The 20352-nt window shown below is 44.0% G+C and overlaps 1 protein-coding gene across 2 annotated transcripts in view; it reads left to right on the top strand.

Annotated features, from left to right (window-relative positions):
• Positions 1–19907: 19907 nt before the first annotated feature.
• The window catches only part of NCK2 (NCK adaptor protein 2), an 83098-nt gene continuing 82653 nt past the window's right edge, over positions 19908–20352 (top strand). The window contains exon 1 of one of the 2 annotated variants that reach the window (XM_084513635.1): positions 19908–20048. The gene's annotated coding sequence lies outside the window, so the exon portion shown is untranslated. The remainder of the gene's footprint in view (positions 20049–20352) is intronic. The other variant, XM_084513636.1, reaches the window with a different exon arrangement.

Below are 20352 nucleotides of genomic sequence, written 5' to 3'. Positions count from 1 at the left end.
TATAGATGGAAGTGAAATAAATTGTTACAAAATAGGAATAATACAGAACTATTTTCAAACTTTTATTATTATTATTATTTTAATAGAAAGAAAAATGAAGGTGGAGTGCTGGCACTTAAGAAGTATTGACAACATTTTAGCTGTTGATAAAAAAGCATGCAAGAAAATATTTGGTAGATTAACTGCCCTGACTAAATTCATCCATAATATTGAAGGAAGTATTACAGAATTGCATATTATTTCTTATGTCTTAGAGCAAATGAAAAGTACATTAAGATGGGGGAAAGGATGTGGGGAAAGATTCAGCTTGCTGGTTTGAACAGGGAAGTGTCTACACGATAGAGATATTGAATGTCCTTTTATAATCAGCAGTGATTTAAGGCTTCATTCAGTTGCTCACATGCAGACATGGCCTGATGGCCCCAGAGGTTGTGAGATGCACTGAGAACTGACAGATATGCCACAGGAAACCCATGTCCCTCTGGAGCACAGAGCTGGAGGCCAAGCAGGAGGGGACAGGTCCTGGGCATCTCAAAATGCTCCATTTTTTTCCATTTAACCAACTGAATTGAGAGCTTGGAGCAGGAGTTAGCTCCTGATGAAGACACCAAATGTCTGTCTCTGCACACACATTGGATGTTAAAGTTCCTACTGTATTCCCCCAATGGACAAATAGTTCAATATAGTTATTGACAGCTAAAAGTCATGTCTAAAATGATGTCAGCCAATCTTAGTATAGGCACCTACACTTAACCAGCATAGTAGCTCCTCAAACTCCTGGCATTGATGCAGGAGGATGCAGGTATCGTATCTGCCAGCCCCGTGTAGGGATATCAGCTCCCCTGGGAATGTCAGCTGGCACAAGCAGCCCCTAGACTCAACCCTGAATGTCCCATGGACTTCAGAAGAGGAAGGAGACACTTCATAGACTCCCTAGTCCATCACAACTGATGCCTCTGGTCTTGGCCTTTAGTAAAACAGAGAAAGCACTTGGCTCTCCCTCCCGGCCTCTGGAGACACAAGGTGGTTGTTCAGAGGGAAAGTGGAGAAAAATCTGAGGGTAAATAAAATGCCAAGGAGAGGGAAGGGATTCCTTTGAGAGAGATGCAGAGTGCAACTAGAAGACAGGCAGTTTGCAGAGATGAGGATGAGCAGTCAGTCAGGAATTCCACGAGGATGACATCTACAAATTTACAGAAAGGAATTTGGAAAACCATGCTTCTTAAGTACGGAGGAAGCAATAGAGCATTGTAAAGCAAAAGATCTCTCAAAGTCAATAGCTGTACCCCAGCGGCATAGTGTTCACGACGCAGTTTAACATGAGTCACAGCACTGGCTGATGCGCCAACACCACGTATTTTTATATAGGCTCTGTGTGCACCTTGACTGTGACATTATTTTCATCTGTTCCTTTAATGCAAGTTTAAAACTTATGTGAGCTTTTACTAGGAATTATGTAAGGTATCTGGTAAAACCCTAGTGAAGTTTAGCATAAACCTCTAGGAATATGATAATTACATTTAATTTAATTTTTTTTTTTTTGAATTAGTCAATAAATAAAAAAATAGGAAGCACCTCTCTACAGTAACCTTAACTTCATTTTCAAGTGTTTCTAGAATGGGGTAGCACTTCTAATTGCAACTTGGGAATTCCTGCAGTTATCTTATAACCAACACAGACTGGGGTCAAGAATGTGGCCATCCACTATGAATAGTTCCCACTTACAGCTTTGGTACATATATTTTTAGAACAACTTATTTTAGGTTTAATGCATGTAGTGGTGGGGTAACTGGAACTTTTTTCTTCCTGTGCCCACTTTCCCTTTAAAAAGCACAGACTGCTGTCTACTCATTGTGTGACAAAATGCATTCTCGTTTTCACAAAAAATGAGGAAAAGTGAGTTTGGTACCTTTGTATCTAAGCATTTGCATGTCCATTTACAATCTGAATATTCAGTGACAGAAGCTGCACAAACAAATTAGGCATACAACTATACAAACCTCGTTCAAAAAACAAAATGGGCCATGTGTGGGTGTGTGCATCTAAATATTTTACAAGCTAAATAATCACCCTGGAGAATTTTAGGTTAGAGACAGATAAATTATACGTCCATCTGAATCTTCACATAAGCAAAGGTTCAGGGATGAACACGCATAAAAGCACTCAATCGCCATACTCCGAGGCGGTCAGGTTTGCTGGCACCCTCTGTGTTCTTCCTGGAGTGCTGTGCTCGACAGGGCTTCCTGCTTTTGCAGCTCATTTCTATGAAACAAAAGCACCCGTAAGGTTAGTGCAGGTTAAGATCTTGACTAAAAATATTTCTAGTAATCTATTTAACCACTGCAGTACTGCGGACCTTAACAGTGGCATGAGCTACACCTGTAGATTTGGCTGGGGAAGGCTTCACTGGCCGAATCAAGGCATCACTGATTTTTCTGGTGCCTAAGACAGAGGCTTTCAAAGCTGCAGTTTTTGACTTAGGCATCTATATTCAATAATTTCATTTTTATTTTTATTTTTATTCTGAATCCAGGGCTTTCTCCTTTTGCATTATGTTACAGTTACAGGAACCGAGCTGCAGCACCATGAAGTGGGCTGTCAAAGGCCATTCTACAGCCAAGCAATGGACAGAATTTGTGGGCTTGGGCAAGTGCCGTGACTTAACCCACAGCACATCATTTGTTTTCCAGCTGCAGACAGCAGCCTAGCCTTACTTTTGGAGAGGCCTTTCAGGGTTTCCCAGATGACTAACGTTACCTCCTGGTGTTAAGAGCTTCTCTGCTGTAGTAAGTCCTACCACGAGGCTGGTCTTCCGTATCCGCTTGAGATGATTATGGCTAGTATTGGAACACTCCCTCCTAATTAATGGGAGGGTTGATGATCTCATGTGTTTACCTGCAAGCAGTTTTGTTACTTTTTAATAAGTGGAGGCCTAGAGTGATGCAAAGCCATGGCGTCAAATGACTGTGGCTCTCCGTCACCTCCAACGGAGGACTGGGCTGTGGCCTGGGGACAGGCAGAGAGGGACAGCCGTGCTCGGCCATGCTGCTGGTAACGTACACAGCCAGTTAACAACTCCTGGAGCCAGGTCCAGCAAATCCCTTTGAAAGACAAACAATCAAGTAGCAGCTTTTCTCATGACACACCTATAGGCAACCCTCCTTCACTCCCAAGATGCTGGCAGATTACCACAGTGATTCTTGCTGGCTTTCTTTGTTAGCAATTATGAATTTCTGTTCTTTCCTTTAACAACAGAAAAATTTCTGTTTTGCTAACATGAAGAAGCATCCCATGAACATCTTTAGATTTCAATTTCTGCTCATCTTTATTGCAATGGGGATGTGAGTGGAAAAAAAAAGGAGAGGAGAGGAGAGGAGAGGAGAGGAGAGGAGAGGAGAGGAGAGGAGAGGAGAGGAGAGGAGAGGAGAGGAGAGGAGAGGAGAGGAGAGGAGAGGAGAGGAGAGGAGAGGAGAGGAGAGGAGAGGAGAGGAGAGGAGAGGAGAGGAGAGGAGAGGAGAGGAGAGGAGAGGAGAGGAGAGGAGAGGAGAGGAGAGGAGAGGAGAGGAGAGGAGAGACATGGCAAACATCTCCCCTTTTGCATTACTCAGTCATGGTGTCTGAAAAGGCATATATCAAGCCCAGAAGTACAGCAGACTGGCCTCAGTACGGAAGCTGGAGCATCCTTGTAGAAATCTGTGAACTAGAAACTATGCACTTCCTTGTTTTGTTTTCTTTTGGGATTGCTAAGTAGTTTGCCTCGTGCATTATGGTGCCAATGAGGCAGATAATTCTCTCTCTGGTTAAGCCCCATGCAGAGGGTTGTTAATGCAACCAGACAAAACATCACGTGGCCCAACCTGGCTGATCCTGAGAAGCAGCCCATGCCCACAAAAGCCTTCAGGAGGCTTGAACCCTCCTACAGCAGCAGAGCGCACCAGAGCTGGCTCTGAACTACTGGCCTTACAGCTCTCCTAGCATCATTACTAGGCAGTTTCTCTGTCCAGAAAGTCCCCAAACCACCAAGGTCGGGAAACCCTGTGGGAGAAGCGAAACAAGCCCAAGCCATACTATTTGCCCTAAGTGGTCCCTATGGGCAGCACCTGTGCAGGTGCCTCGCCACTTTTTCCTGCCCTGCCGACCCCAAAGATGCTCAGCATCGTCCGTGGGGCTGGCCTTGCGGAGGAGCCCCTTGTGCGTGGGAGGAATGTGGTCCGTCCGGAGAAGATGCCTCCATTTATAGATTTCAGAAAGCATGTTTTCTTCATCAGTAAACAAACTGTGAGTCACTGGCAGTCACATGGGAGAAGATGAGATTACAAAGAATGTATAAGTAAATAAATTAGCTCCCTTTAGTCATGGCAACAACTCAGTGTTTCCACCCAAATGTTTTATTCCAATTCATCTTTCTGGCTTTATTTTTGTAACACTGTTGCCCTCGTACTTTGGGAAAACAAAATTCTAATAAAGATTGTGCAGAAATATATGTCTCAAAATGTGGTTCTTGTGTTTGACCACATTTGAAGGCCCGGTCTTTATTTTTTGACACCTATGTGCTGGGGGGACCTATAGGGGAAGGAACAGGGCTGTGACCCCCTCTTCCCTGGAGGTGCTGTGGGTGTTGCATGGGGCATTTGTCACTTGACTTGGGAAAGGACCTTTTACCCTATGGATATCTCTTGTTCAGTGTCCCCCGTGTCATGTCTTCCTCCCCTCCAAAAAAAGTGGGTGTATGAAGCTCTTTTTTACAGATAACACCCATAAAAACAGCTTTTGAGGTTTGCTGACCCCTGCCCCCAAGCACAGATGCCAGAATACTGCAGTCCCAAGAACCATGTATCTCTGGGGACGTCTCCATCTATTTAAAAACACTCTTCTGTTCCAATCCATGTCCATTACATCTGAATTTTAGACTAGTCGATGCAAAGTACTTGATTTTCCACAAATCCTGCAAAGATGGAAATCTTGTGGGAGAGCTGGGTTTCTCTCCTTGTTTTAAGTTCTCTTCTTTAAAAGGTTCTGCTACTAGGTAGCAAATAGTCTAAAAACTATGTAAGCTCTTTAATAAATTGAGTATTTATTACACCTCCTATAATCTCTGTCCATGTCAGAAGTGCTGTCTGAGGCATGGGAAGCTGGAAATTGTTGGAATCATATCCTGATTTAAATGTCTCTTAGTACAGTCCTCATCTATAGGCTGCCACAAGTGGATGTTACATTTTTCACTATGATGGGGAAAAGACTTTAGAGACCATTCTAGAGAACTGAATTATTCAAATATTACCTTTATTCATACATTTTCCCAAAGTGATTTTCCCATCAATTTTGTCCCTCTTTATGAGATTGAAGAAATTTAGGTAGATTGAGGAAATTTGGGGAGATGCACAGCCACTTATTCTAGTACATTCTCCAATGTTTCCAGTAAAAGTAATGCCTCATTATAAAGTAATAATATTTTTTTTTTTACTACAACTGCTTTCATACCTGAGTGATGTTATTGCGTATGCGTCTTCTTACCACAGAATTCACTTGATGCTATTCCAAGCAGTTGAAGTGACGGTGTTTTCTTGGTAAGAGAGACTGCAGAAGTATGCATGCAGCCAGCACAAATAACATAAATCTCTTCGTACTATAAATGAATCAGTTCGATTTGGTTTGAGTTTTCAGGTCAGTGCACTAAAAATACACTTTCACCTTTCGTTCCGCTGTATTTCCCTTATTTCCGATGGCAGTGTTTTATTGAAAATATTGTTTTCAGCCACCAAGAAGAGATGATGGAAGGGGAGGAGAGGGAAAACAGCAGCATGGAAGGGGATTTAGCCCCCGTGAGTATCATCAGCTAGTGCAGTATTTGCAAACGTTGCAGGTAATGGGCCTGCAGCTGTCTCTTCCCTGCCATTTAGACAAGGAGTCTTGTTATTCCCAGTCTTGTAAAGATCTTTAGGCTGCAATAAATTAAAACTACCCTGTCAAACTCTGAAAACTCTCAAAACTGGGAGACAGTGTTAGTAAAGGTTTAAACTAGGCACATAAGAGATTATTCATGCAGGAAACTTAAAAGGCTGTGGGATTTGTTCCAGTACGGTAGATAACTTTTTTCATTATTGGTGGTAGCAATAATCATCATCTTAGTTCTGTGGTTCAGTTTATGGCGGTCATAATTTATGATGAAAGAGTTTACTTTGAACAATAAAAGTGAGGGGACAGCAAAATTCTGCTAAAGGTAATTAACTCCGGCCATGCAGAGCTGAAGGCCACACTGCAGAGCGCAGTATGAGTAGCGAAGGGAAAAAATCTATATGGATGATGGGTTTTATCCTCTTTCTGCTGAGGAGGTTAACTTTAAGGTGTCTTTTTTTTTTTTTTTTTTTTTTTAAATATTTTATTGACGGTCTGGATGAAACAATTTAAATACTATAAAACCATGTTTAGTTCCTGTTGTTGTTGATGACAAGGACATCTGACAATGAAATCTGAACAAGAACAGGTCAGGCGGAGCGATGTGTGGGTGAAAGCACTTCCTCTACCCAGAGCAGAGTAAGACAGACTGTGTGTAAACAAGTGATGATTCATTGTCTTTTCTTTGAATGAAAGGAGCTAATTTTGCTCTAAATTCTCTGTGCTTCAGTTTTGAGTGAAGAACTGATTCTCCAGCACTGTGAGATGCCTTCCTGGCAGACTGCAGCTGTTTGGACCCTCGGAAGGGACCAGACTGAATAAATCACAGATCCTGCCTTGCTGCTTGTTGTTTGCTTTTATTTAGATTTTTTTTTTTTCTTTCAGGGATGGAAAATAGATCTTTATAAAGGAGTCTCATGGAGGAAAAAATAAATTAATATGTTTAAGGCAATCCATCTGATTTGAACTGTTCATTTAATAGAGAGGAAAGGGATTAAAAATAAACTCTCCAAAGGCTGGCTGTGGTAGATCAAGGAGGTAAGACTTTATCCATCTCTGCTTTTCAAGAGCTGATGCTATTAGACTCCATGCTGCTGTATAAGACATATATGGCATTAGTGGTTAAGGGATGGCTATTATCATTCATTTAGATTACAGATCAGGTAAGAAATTGATGGCTGAGTTTATTTTTTAGAATATTTCTGAACTGAGAAAATCACTTGTAGCAAAAATAATTTTAATTCTCATTTTATAAATGCAGAATTATTTATCTTCCTGTTCAGACAATGGATGGGAGCAGTAGAATCGGGAGCTTTGCGGTGAATTTCATCTCTAATAATGAACTGCTTTCTGATCAAAGACAACTCTCCTAACTGCTGTATGCCACAATTTCTTTGTCCTAAATGGAGCTCTATATAAAGTACACCTGCCTCGTGGGAAACTCCAGGAGAGAGCAGAACTGTATATACTGAAAATACTGCATTAGTGCTATTATAGCTGATATTCAGGTTGATATTTTCTAGCCTAGGCATCTGAAACATTTTCCTCATTATTTTCTTTTGTCCTTATATGTGGCCTGTCCAGGCAGAATCAGTCAAGCATTGACACTGAAAGAAACAGAGGTGTTTATGGTACAGTCACCAAAAAGACCAAGGTTCTTCTTCTATATATATTTAAAATCATTTGTAGATTTCATTTTTTATAAGGCTCTGGTATTTGCAGAATGTCTGGAAGAATTTTATGCTTCCCTTTATTTTGTCTATCTCAAGGTGTTATATAGGATGCAAATGTACAAGCTATTTTCTGAGATTCCTGGACAGTCACAACATAGGGCAAAGGCCACCGTTAGTTACACTGGAAATGTAAAAACTTGTTGGCCTCAAAGTATTTGTTTAAGTACAGAGAGTTTATGCAGCTTATGGAAGCATAACTCTGCAAGGAAATTCAATTTCTGTAGCTTTTTTTATCTCATTTCCTCAGTTACCCTGTCCTCCCCTGAGTTCTACCCTTTCTTTAGGAGCCCAGAGCAAACAGGGAAAAATGTATTGAATTTAATGGTTGACTTGGGAAATTTTTCCAAAAAGGAATGTTTGTCCATTATAACCAGCTGCGTGCTGCATTTATTTTATTTTATTTTGTTTTACTGGCTGGAAGGACATGGGTACTTAAATATCCTCTCTTTCTCAAAATATTGTGGTTTGGCTGAGTGTTTCAGACTAAACTGAGGGGTTATATTGGTACTACAGATGAGCGTTTGCTTTGGTCCTTTCACCTGGGTGTTTCAGGCTGCATCCCTAACGTGAGTGCTGGGGCACAAGGATGTGCTCACTGCCTGTTCCTCTGCCCAGACCCAAAATCATCCACAAAAGCTGTCACAGGGGGAAATTGGGAGATTGGTATTTCTGTGCTGCTTCTGCATTGTGCCTGGTGATCTCCTTTCCCCCCTCCCCAAGTTCTCAACGTGCACGTGTTCATCCTATGCAATAGGTTTAACATTTTATACCTGGCCCATCATCCTAACATCTGAACTAGTGAGCACTTAATTCTGAAGCAAAATTTTCCTAGGTATGAATAAGAGATGCATAGTTCCAGGATATATATCAAATGTAGAGGTGTCTTCTCTCTCTACCTGCCCGAGCTGTATGAGATGTATCTGAAGTTTATGGTCCTGTTTTATAGCAGATATATTTTATCTCCTCAGATTCAGTAAAAATGAATACAGCAATCAGTAATCATGTTTGATTAATCATTTATATTCCAAATGGCAGCACTGCATCATATGGAATAGGAGGCAACATAACTAAAAAAAAAGAAAAGCCAAAGTAAATTGCTTCTTGTATATATACTATTTCTTCTAAGTCTGTCCTAGTGCGAACATCCCTCTTGAACACTTTCCTTTATCAGACATACTGATTACATTGTTCATTCAGCAAGCAGTAAATGAATGGAAGTGTTATTAAACTCATTTGTTATATCAAAGCATTTGGATGGGGATATATCTTCTCTAAAAAATGAACCCTGGGAAGAACATTTTTCGAGTAGCAGCGAACAGATGAATTTTGCAGGAGAAGTTTGACTTTCCAGCTGGACGCAGACACGATGCTCTGGCACTTTGGGGCTCCCTAAATACCTGGGACGAGGCTGGGATGCCTGCTTGGTGGGGTCAGGGCATTGCAGGGGCAAAGCAAGCTGCAAGCAAGCAGATGGGTAGGGTTACTGCCTGCTTCCCCTCATTCCCAGAATTAGGGTCAGACACGTTCCACTGACTTATTTGTAGGAGAGGAGTTAGGGAAATTCATTTGCTAATCCTGCCCTCAGCCTCCCTCTTCTCTGGCTGCAATCTTCCCATAACTTCCAGATACCTCTACCTCCCTCTCTACAGCTGTTTTTTGTATTTGTTATTTTTGCTAACAAATCGCTGCTCCCAAAGGCTAATGCTCAGACTATTGTTTCTTCATTAGATCCACTTCCACCTGAAGTAGATAAAGAATTTGTTCCTAATACATGAGAATCTGTAAAATAAGACATTTGTGCTAGATTTTTCCTCGTCTAAATACAACTGTCAATTTAATCTGAAGAAATTAGACAGCTGCTCAAATAGCACACCAAATGTTCGAGAAAACTAGGGGGAATATGAAAGTTGGTTCTCCAGTCACTCACAAATCACAGACATGCACCTTACCTTCCAGTCGCTGTGAAACAGTTGGCAGAAGTCATTTTTGGGCAGGATGGCTCACCGTGCCCTCACAGGTAATCACGAGGGACAAGGTGGGGGCAGTGACTCTACAGGACATTGCTTTGGCTTCCTGATTGCATGAATGGAGCTTAATGACATGCTTAGGGCTGGACCCAATGAAAGGCTTAAGTGACTAACAAAAGACTCGTGTGTTATTAAGGTGCCTACACTCAGCATCCAAATCCACGCCTTGCTGTCTGACTCCAGGACACCGCCAGCTCCGTGCCCAGGATGTCCCTGATGCTTTGTCTCTGAAGGCAAAGGCAAGATTTATGGGGCCAGAGTATGGGTGTGTGGTGTCATCGTTTAATGTACCAGGCCCTCACGTGGAAAAGAGTCAATCAAATGCATGTGAAACCAAAGATGGATCCTAAGATGCCCATCTACTTGTCTGCAAAGCAAGTTTGTTCTCCCTTCATTTTGGCTGGAGGAGCAGTGGTGGGATCTCCAGGAGATCCCCATGCCTCCAGGAGCTTCCTGTAGACAGTGCTGGCTGAGGACATCCTTATTGTCACCCTTTTCCCCAAGGATTTGCTTTCTCAAGTCCTGGGGAGCCAAAAAACTGCTTGGTGACGCCAAAGCCGGAGGTCCCACCCATGGCCACCGCATGGTCCCACTCTGCATCATGCAGTGACGCTGATGCTCATGTGTCGGCTCTGCACTTGAACCACTTCAGTTCAACAGCCCGGAAGAAAACAAAACAAACAGCAGCGAATCCCGTGCAGATTTATGCCTTGCGAGTTAACGAGGAAGGGTTAGGATGATGAACCAGGAGGACGGAGATGCCAGTCCTCTCCCCTCTCTCCCAAGCCAAGCATTTTGGTGGCCGCATCCACAGGCTCGCACGAGGCTCTGACGAGTGACGAATGTTGGTATAACTTTATTAAAAAAAGATGAACGAGCATTTTCCTGAATGTAGGCAGCTGTCCAAGGAGTGACATACGGCCTAGATGGTGGCTGCTGGGGGATATGTCCGTACTGGATATGTTCCCTCCTAGCTTCAAATAAACTTTTCATCCCAGAGTATAAACATTTATGATTTAATCCAGGAATTAGCCCTAGGGAAACCACAAACGTCTAGTGTAAAGTCTGCATTTGTTTCAAATAATCAATTGTTGTTGGTCAGCAAATAATTAATCTGAATTAAAGAGGACTCGGTCTATTTGGGCCGAATGCACAGCTTTGCACTGCTGCAGGAAAAGGATTAGGACCAAAATACAGCTCTGAACAGAAAGAAAAAGAAAAAAAGAAAAAGAAAAAAAAATAAAAAAAGAAAAAAAGATAAAGAAAGAAAAAGAAAAAGAAAAAGAAAAAGAAAAAGAAAAAGAAAAAGAAAAAGAAAAAGAAAAAGAAAAAGAAAAAGAAAAAGAAAAAGAAAAAGAAAAAGAAAAAGAAAAAGAAAAAGAAAAAGAAAAAGAAAAAGAAAAAGAAAAAGAAAAAAGTCAGTTGTGAGTTAATTCTTCAGCCATTTTCCTCTCTTTCTGAGCTGGCACTCCGTGATAGCATTTCCATTATGTGCTGTCCCTGGTGTATTGCTATCAAAGCACACAGAATTTTCCCATTGAGTGGAAAACTGGCAAGGCTTTCTTGTTTACAACTGCAAAGGTAACAACTCTGATAAAGTAATGGTCATAGTTAGGCCACTTTTAGCCAAATTGTGGGAAAAATAACTTACCCTTCTGTTAGCCTGGCCAGTGGAGCTGAATGTGTTGTTCTCGAAACCGGGATGGATTTTGCTTTTCAGAGGCATCACCGCTCAGAGGGCTGCACTCACTTAGTGACTTCCTGGCTCCGGCATATCGAAAAGCAAAAAGAGTCCCCCCACAAGCATAGTTCAATTTTTTTCACTGTAATCGGTGCTCTCCGTAGGCTCAGCTTTGGCAAAAGAGCATGAGGCTGACTTCATTTCTGCACCACATGTTGAGGCAGAAAGTGAAACATTGGGCTAGAGGGTGGCCAGGTGGTGGTAGAGATCTCAGAAGACTCCCACCACAGTCCCTGCTGGCCCTGCTTTCTGTTCCTTCTTCAGACCTAGGCTATTCAGAAGCCTAAGAAGAAACACAGAATTACCATACCAAAGCTTTCCCTTGGTGGGTGTCAAAGTGCCTCACGAACATTTGTCAAGCCTCAAAACCCCGCTGCAAGGGGTTAAAACATCAGTGCCCTAATGATGAGCTAATGCAGTTTCTGAGTCTCCACATGGAGATACTTGGAAATTTCTGAGCAGCCAAACACCCAGACTGTCAACCACCACTATTCAGAGCTTATGACCCCAAATAAGCACTGTTCAAAGTGTGAGAGGGGACTTATTTTTACTTATCTCCTAGTAAAAAAAAAAAAAAGCAAAAAAAAACAAAAACAAAGTGCCAGTGATGTCCCGCACCGGGCACAGAACAGTGTGGGGGCCAGCTGTTTAGGTCTCCATGAACAAAAACATCGAGACTCAAGGCACAATTCATTCCCTCCAGCCTGGCTACCTCCCAGGAATTCCTCTCCCGTGGGTATTTTGGTGGGGAGGGCCCGGTGACTGGGAAGTTTGGGGCAGGAATGGGGAGAATGCAGCCACTCCCCGTTATCGTTTTGCTCACCCGCCCTCCCACAGCGTGAAGCCTTCCTCCCACAGGAACTCCAGCATCGGCAGCTGGCTACGGCTGTGTTGACAGGGATTTAGGGGATTTGGGGGGGGGTGCAGAGGCAGAGGACCTCCAGCTCTCTGTGGGCTTCCCTGTGGCCTGCAGGGAGACTCCTGTGGTCAATGAACCTACTGCTTTGTGGGGCACGGGGAAAGGACACGGGCTGTTGGCTGATTGATCTGAGAAAGAACCATCAAGGCTTATTGGTATTGATATAAAGTAAACGAGCTGCAATTAAAGTTGCTTCACAATTTGCCCTGCCAGCTAAGGACCTCACCAGCCTCGGGTAAAACCCCAGGAGAGCAGAAGGATACTGTGGTGGTGAGCTCTGCAGAAACCCCTCCAGCAGGCCAAGAGGAGAACACCACGTGGATGCTCATGAGAAACAACTTGCTTCACATACACTTAAATGTTAACAGGTTGGTGACTGAAAACCGAGAATAGGCCCAGTCATTAGTATTAGGTCAAATAGATCCTAAATGCATCGAACCATTGCATTTTCTTTCTGGTGTTTTGAGTAGTACAGCACCTGCTCTGTGTCCCTTCTGCCTGATGGCAGAACCCGCGGTCTCTGCTGAAGAGGAGTTTGGCACTGAAAGAGTCGTGATATGTCAAATCGGGAATCTGCAGAACCATGTGGACCATTTGCCCAGAGTTGCCTATTTCTTGCCAGCAGCAGGATTTGTTCTAAGGAGCGCTGTCAGCTTCTCCTCCTCCTTTGGGAGATGGCACTGGCTCAGATGCACGTCCAGATTCTTCTTGTTTCATGTGCCCATCTAAGTTCACACACTACAGTTCAACACAGCTTGACGTACATTAATATGACAAAAGTATCTGCCTAATGAGTGTCAGAATTATAAATTCAGAAGATCCACCCCACCAAATTTTTTTTAAAAAGCACATGATACACATCAGCTGAGTGCAGAAATTTTCAGCTAAATCAGAATTGACTGAGCTGCTGCAAGTCATAACACTAAAATATATTACCTGTATACAACACCCGCCGTGCTTTACATCTACAAATTAGCCCTCCATCATCCCAGTGAACTATAATCATATAAAAGTGCGCTCATATATATAATCATATAGGAGGGCTAAACTGCCAAAGCTTTACTGACTAAGCTAAAGCTATACAGCGGTTTGGTGACAGTGACAGATAGAAAACAAAGCCCAAGAACACTGATTTCTGAATTATTTCTCTTGTCTCTAGACAATACCTGTGTGTAATAGAGATCAGCTAAAAGAATTGTAGTGGAGCAGATCTGAGGTTAGATATGCTCAACCATTTGCTGTAGCCAGGTTGCTGTCTTTGCAATAGCTGTTGAAAAATGGATTGGTTTAAAGCTAAAAAAAAAAACACCCACAAACAACAACAGCAAAAAAAGAAGGAACCTGTAACCATATTTTGCAACCTGATTATTTTTTCCAGCTCTTTTGTGACAACTAAAAAATAAATTTGTTCCTTAAAATTAACCATACAGCGCATGAGTTCCATTTAAAATGCAATCAGCATTTAAAATAAATCTTACTTTGTCTTGATTTCAGTTAACAACCTATATTTATCATTTTGTATAGCTTAAAAGTCTCACCATAGCCAATTTAACAATTCAGTGTTTCCAGATTCTTTTATATAATATTTGTATTTGACCAGTGATTTTTACACTGCTGTCTTGTATTCAGTTTTCCTATTATGTATAATCATTCAGCAATTTAAATTATAACTGATGGAGTCACAGGACAATTTCTCCTTCAATCGTGTTAGTTCCTTATACTATTTTTCTTTCAGCTAATTCTAATTTTAATTAGTTACAGCAGCAATTGATTGTGCTGATGTACTATTCAATTAATTCCGCAGTGGTGACTGAGGTTATTTGCTGAGTGACAGCAAAATACCAGAGTACACAGTATTTTACAATAATTATGTACCAGTTCTACTGGAAACAGCAGTATATCATCTTGTATATCCAAATGATGATTTTAAAGTCACACCTAGTTACACTCACTTCCAATGTTTCCCTGCGTAACAAGCCTTGCTTAAAAACATCCTTGACAAAAGATGTGACAGACGTTACATTTGTCACACATTGTCTTCCTCCAATCTTTTAAAACAATTTTCTCATTAGAAAACAAGGATGACTTCATTTGTTAAGTGTGGGAAGCGTAAGCTCTGTAAGATTAAGAAATAACTTTAAAAACTGGCCAAGCAATTCATCTTCAAGTCAAGTTTTTCATCAGAGGCAGGTGCAGTCTTGGTTTGTTACTGCATATCCCTGGTGTTTTAGCTCTTATTACTGTAGATCTTGCAGATGCAGGCAAAATCATTCTTTCCACGATCACCTTACAGTTATGGGCTTTTTGTCTTTTCATCCTAGATTGAAATGTAGAATACAGATTGCAGTTTCCGATTGCCTGAATCAGACAAAGCAGAAATGGCTATGACCTGTGCAGACCCTAGATGATGTTTGATCTGTGTGGATCGCAGACTAAAACACTGTGTGCCATTCGGTAACAGCCCACATTGCATGCTCAGATACGAAACGTTGCATGAAGCTAAATTTCATAGCCAGCCTGTAACAGGAGAAAAACACTTTCAGTATCTGACCTGATTCAGAACCACCAACCTCAAATACTCAGAAATGCAGTCAGGACACCAACCACGAGACCAACGTGAAGTCCTCATTTAAAAGCCCATTGATTTTTCTTTTATCTACAGGTTTCTAAGTTCATAGGGATATCAGGCTTCCAGACTTACCCTGTCAGTCATGGAGGGTGAAAATATTTTCTGAAAGTTGAGTTTGTTGCATACCCTTATGCTTCTTGGAGCTGGGGCTCGAGGAGACACCAAGTATTATGTACAATGAAGGCAATACCACAATTGGTGATACAGTTTTCAAAGGCAATTTTTTTTATAAAAGACATAGGAAGGCTAAGAAGGAGTATTGGTTTCCTTCTCTGCAGTCTAAAGGTCGTGTCACCTCATGGGACTGCCGAGTTGCCTTCGCTCACAACCTGCAGCTGCTTTTCCAACCTCTCGGCCCACACCACTGCCACCATCCCTTTGCTCCGTGTGCTGTGCAATCTCTAAATCAGTCAGGCAGCCTGCTGGGGCTCCGAGTGAGGTGTGACCTGCTCTGTTTCTCTTCCATTGCTTCTCCCTGCCTGTTTTTCCCCTCGAGAAGGGACTACCAGCCTCCGGCCCCAAGAAAAGTCCAGAGTGGGTCCAGCATCTCACCAACATCACCCACCTTGGCGGCAAGGCTCCACGTCCCGCGCAGCTCGCTCTCAACTCTTGCAAGGTGCTGCCAGGTGTCAGGGTTGTTCTCCCTTGAGAGGTGGCTGGAAGATGCAGCAGCCGGGTTGCTGCAGCCTGCCGAGCAGCCAGCTCTGGACAGGACTCGGTATTTAAATGCAAAGCGGAGATTACGCTGCAGAGTCAAACCATTTAGCAGCAGTATTTTGAATTTCAGAGCTATATGAAAGATCAGTTTTAACCTTTGAGAGGAGTTCAAAAGGCGTCCCTCAGCGCGCTTCCACTTTTAAATAAACAGCAGAATCAAGGGCCCTGACATTTCCAAAGCCCACAACACGGGTTTGTTTTCCTTGCAGAAATACACTGAATCTTAGCAACTGTCTACAAAAGATAACAATAGAATTTGTCATAATAAAATGTGATCCGCTGATAGATTTAGCTTGCAGTTTTACAGCACCTTTGGGTAGCTCTGGTCCATTGAATAGAAGAATTTGGATGTATGTGGAGCTCTGAGGACGCGTTCTCCCCCTCAATGTTTTTTGTAAATGTCATTGAAGATGCAGCAGTCATGCAGCAACTGCGAAAAGCAGCCGTGTTACTGTCAGGCTGAATTAGAATCATTGTGCAAATATACTTAAGTGACTCAGCAGTAACTAATTGAGTATTTGGGATCTGTTCTCCCTTGGTAGTGGTCTTGTAATTCCTCATCATGTACAGGGGAATCAAGCAGATGCTTCAAGTAGAAACTACATGATGTGTAGCAATGCAAACCCTTTAAGGAGATTTTTTTTTTTTTTTTTTTTTTTTTGAGGGAGAGAAAACACACTGACACTGCTTTCAGTGTTTTAAAATTTACTTAATTGTAAGCTGGTATTTTTTCTCAAAGGTGTTATTAAAATTAACCTTTTTTTCTTTTCAGATTACAGAGAATTAGAAGCCCACCTGTGGTTTTTTTTTTTTCTTTTTTTTTTTTTTTTTTCCAGAGTACCTTTTGTTCCTTCACTTCTCCATCATAGTATTACAACAGTGCATGTATATATGGAGTTTACTAAAATATTGTTGCCTTTAAAAGGCAGTTTTGAAAAGCAGGAGTAACAGTTTTTAAAAGAGGTATACTTGGATTTAGATATATTTTCCCTGCAGTGAACTAACATAGAGGGACAAAATGCCTTTGCTGTCCATATCTGATCTGGGCTATGCTGTTTTCCAGATTTTAACAGAAAGTTCTTCCTTCTGACATCCTCGCAGGAACTTCTCACATCACCCTTCAGGTACCTTCTGTATTACCTCAGAGTCTAGATTGGGCAGCTGAGAACTGAAATATCTGGGTAAGGGTGAGCGACTTGTGCAGAATGAGGAAGGAGACTTATCTCGGAGATGGCAATCCCATTCATGTCGCTCTGAATTGTAAATGTATGACATCTGCAGGACTGGAGTTCGTAGCAGAGATTACAGCTGCGTCACAGTCCTGCGGAACCTATGGCTCTGCTGGGCAATACAGCACAGGTAGCATTACACAGGGAATGCAAACGGGTGGTCAAAAAGATAAGAAAGGTAAAGAAAAAATGAAGAAATAAAAGCAAAAAGATAAGAACATAGTTCTCCAGTGTTTTGTGTAAATCACTGCCATTAAGTAGTCACCTTTAGATATGTAGTTTGCATGTAACCCTATTCTGAGCAGTGTGAGGCAGACTGCTTCTTCTACCAAGATGGAGAGATATCTTCCTATTGCTTAACCACTTTTTCTTTTATTTTTACTATACAGTTATAGCCTTAGGCTGGGAGAAATATTCATGCTGTTCTCTCCTGTGTGTATAGTTTCTAAGGACTGCGCCACTCTTATGCATATGCAAAAGTATATGCTTTGCATATTTACTTTCTTTATACAAAATAGCATGCCCACCGCATCACGCACTGCTTTCACTTCTGTGCACATTCCCCCAAATTTATCATCTTCTGATATATAGAACATAATTCTCATTCGAATCACAAGCAGTCAGATCTTTTTAATAACGGTTATTCCAGAGATAACAGCTAATTATGATATTTCAAAAAGTGTACATTAATATTTCAGTAGGCTCAACATTTTGAAATACTACTCAAAGCAACATTATGGTCTTTTTTGCTGGCGAAACAAAAGGATACTTCCAGCAGGCAATCTGAGCACCCTTCAACATATCACTCCAATCCCTTTCTACGGTGTCCTCTGTTTGTCATAAGCCACAGTATGGCAAAACCAGCTTTAATGGATCATTTCTTAATGTAATTAGATATATTTAACAACAGTATGCTTCAGAGTCCTCAAATTAGTCCTTCGCCTGAAGACAATGTCTTCATTCAAATCCTGTCTCAGAACATTTTTTGTCCATAAATCCTATTAGCATTAATCTGCCTGAGCTAGGTGTGCTTCATCATTTTTATTTTTTAATTTTTTTTTCCTTCAGATACCTGGGAAGCTTTGAGCTCTGCTGCCCATTTGGTGTGTTACGCTGGTAACATTTTTGGAGGTCTCTTTTGGACTGGAGACTAGGCACCGTCCTGCCACCCTCCCCTGCACAGCCTCAGCTCAGCAGCGCTGTAGAAAAAAAAATGACAAGAAAGGAGATTCTTGCATGATGAAATTAGCAAGTTGTGGTAAGGAGGGACAAAACCTTAAAAAAAAAAAAAAACAAAAACAAACAACAAAAAAAAAAAATAAAAAACAAAAAACGGATTGTACATTATAAATGTGAACTAGAGCCGGGTTATTCACCTCTCTACTATTGCCCCTACAGTATATTTTATTCCAGGAACAACAGACTTGTTTCCAAAAGTCCTTCAGCAGCCGGTCTCATCTAAATTTGGTGTAATCCTTCGCAGGCTGAAGCCTGGAGGGAGGCCGGAGCGAGGCCTCACCTTGCGGCGAGGTGGAGGTTGTGGAGCAGGGTGCTATTCCCCTTCCTAGGACCTCAAATATTTCCCAGTTCTGAAAAAGCAGGGTGAGATTATCGTTCAGAAGGGGAGCTTAACAACCCTCTGAGTCAGTCAAATGTGTGCACACAAGGACTTGAGTCTTTCTGTTCCTCCCTGAGGTGCACACTAAGTCTTGGAAGAAACAAGAGGCCGTGCTTTTCTTTCGGTTTTATCTAGCAGGCATGTGAAAGGCAACTGGGGCTGCTGAAACCTTCAATTAAACGCTGTAAGAACACATAAAAGTTAAGAAGGGGAAGAGGGAGTTATTCAAAGACTTCTGAACTATTTCAAACAGAAACACAGGCCAGTCTCGGGACGTGTGTTTCTGTAACTGGTACGTGTAAAGAGTTGAAAATCTGCGTGAGGTTATCCCCACTGTTTTTTTCCCTCAGTTGGGGAAAGCAGGTCAGCAGTTTCTCGGCACTGATGAGTTTATTTTGGATTTGCACGTGGTTTTCTACCTACTGGACCCTGTTGTCACCTCCACAAGGCCAAACCTTTTGTAGCTCACCACCTCAGAGAGCCACCCGGGGTGGAGGTGCCCCATCCCTGGAGGTGCTCAAGGCCAGGCTGGATGGGGCTTTGGGCAACCTGGTGTGGTGGGGGGTGTCCCTACAGAGGCAGAGGGTTGGAGTTGGGAGGTTTTGGGGTCCCTTCCAACCCAAACTAAGGATCTGTGGGGGTGGGATGGGGCTGGCAGCAGGACAGAGGCACCACCACCTCATCCCTCGGGATGTCCCCGCGGGACCTCCCTCACTCGGCCACGGGTGGCTGACCCACCGCGCGGCATGGGGCGGCTTTTGGGACAAAAGCCTGGGGCTGGGGCTTTTATTTATTTCTTATTTTTTGTGACTCCACTTCGAGGGGGGCGTCGGGGCGTCAACTTCAACACAACGAGGGGACGGCTGAGGGGGGGGGGGAAGGAAAGGTGCTGAGGTGCCCCCCTCAACTCGAGCGCTGCCGGGGGGGGCACGGAGCCGCCCTGCCCGGCTCGGCACGGCTCAGCTCGGCTCGGCTCGGCCGGGCCTTCCTGCGGGGGGAGGAAGGGCGGCGCTCCCGCAGCGCCAGGGGGAGCCCGGGGAGCTCCTCCCGCGCCATCCCGGCAGCGGCAGCGGCAGGAAGGGCCGGGCGGGGGCGGGGGCTGGGGCCGGGGCCGTGCCTCTGCCGGGGCTGGAGGAGGAGGAGGAGGAGGAGGAGGAGGAGGAGGAGGGGGGGGGGGGGGGGGGCGGCTGCCGGAGGAGGGGCCGGGGCTGGGGCCGCCGCCGCTGCCGCCGCCGGGCGCTGCGGGCTGAGGGCGGGCGGGGAGCGGAGGAGCCGCCGAGGCCTTGGACGCGTCCGGAGGAGGAAGAAGAAGGGAAAGGAGGGGGGAGGGAGCCGGCCCCCAGCCGAGCACGCAGCCCGCATCCGCTCCGGGGAAGGGAAGAGGGAAGCGGAGGAAAGAGGAGGAGGAGGAGGAGGAGGAGGGGGGGGAGCGAGCGGGCACCGCCGCCGCCGAGGAGACAAAGAAGCGGAGCCCGCCCGGGCTGGGAGCCTCCTCCCCGCCCCGCTCCGCTCCGCTCCGCTCCCCGCCGGCCCGGCCGAGGTAAGCGCGGTGGCGGCGGTGCGGGACGGGCCCCGCGCCGCAAACTTGTGGCCAACGGGGTATGGGGGGGTGGGGGGGGGGGGGTGGGTGTCTCCTTTGGGGGGGGGGCACCGCCCTCTTGCCCCCCCAGCCTAATCCCAGTCTAATCCTAGTCCCAATCCTAATCGCAATCCCGGTCTGCAGCCGCCGCTTTGTGCCCGCGGAGGGGTGTGGGGGGGTCCGTGGGGTGCGGGGTCCCCAAAAGTTGCCGTGAGGGGGGACCCCGCTGGGGCCGCGTCCTCGTCCCACAAGGGGTGAAAGGCGG

Source organism: Aythya ferina (genome assembly GCF_964211825.1).
Source record: "Aythya ferina genome assembly, chromosome: 1".
Classification (NCBI taxonomy): Eukaryota; Metazoa; Chordata; class Aves; order Anseriformes; family Anatidae; genus Aythya; species Aythya ferina.
The sequence above is the reverse complement of the archived record's forward strand: the minus strand, read 5'-3'. Positions and strand labels throughout refer to the sequence as shown.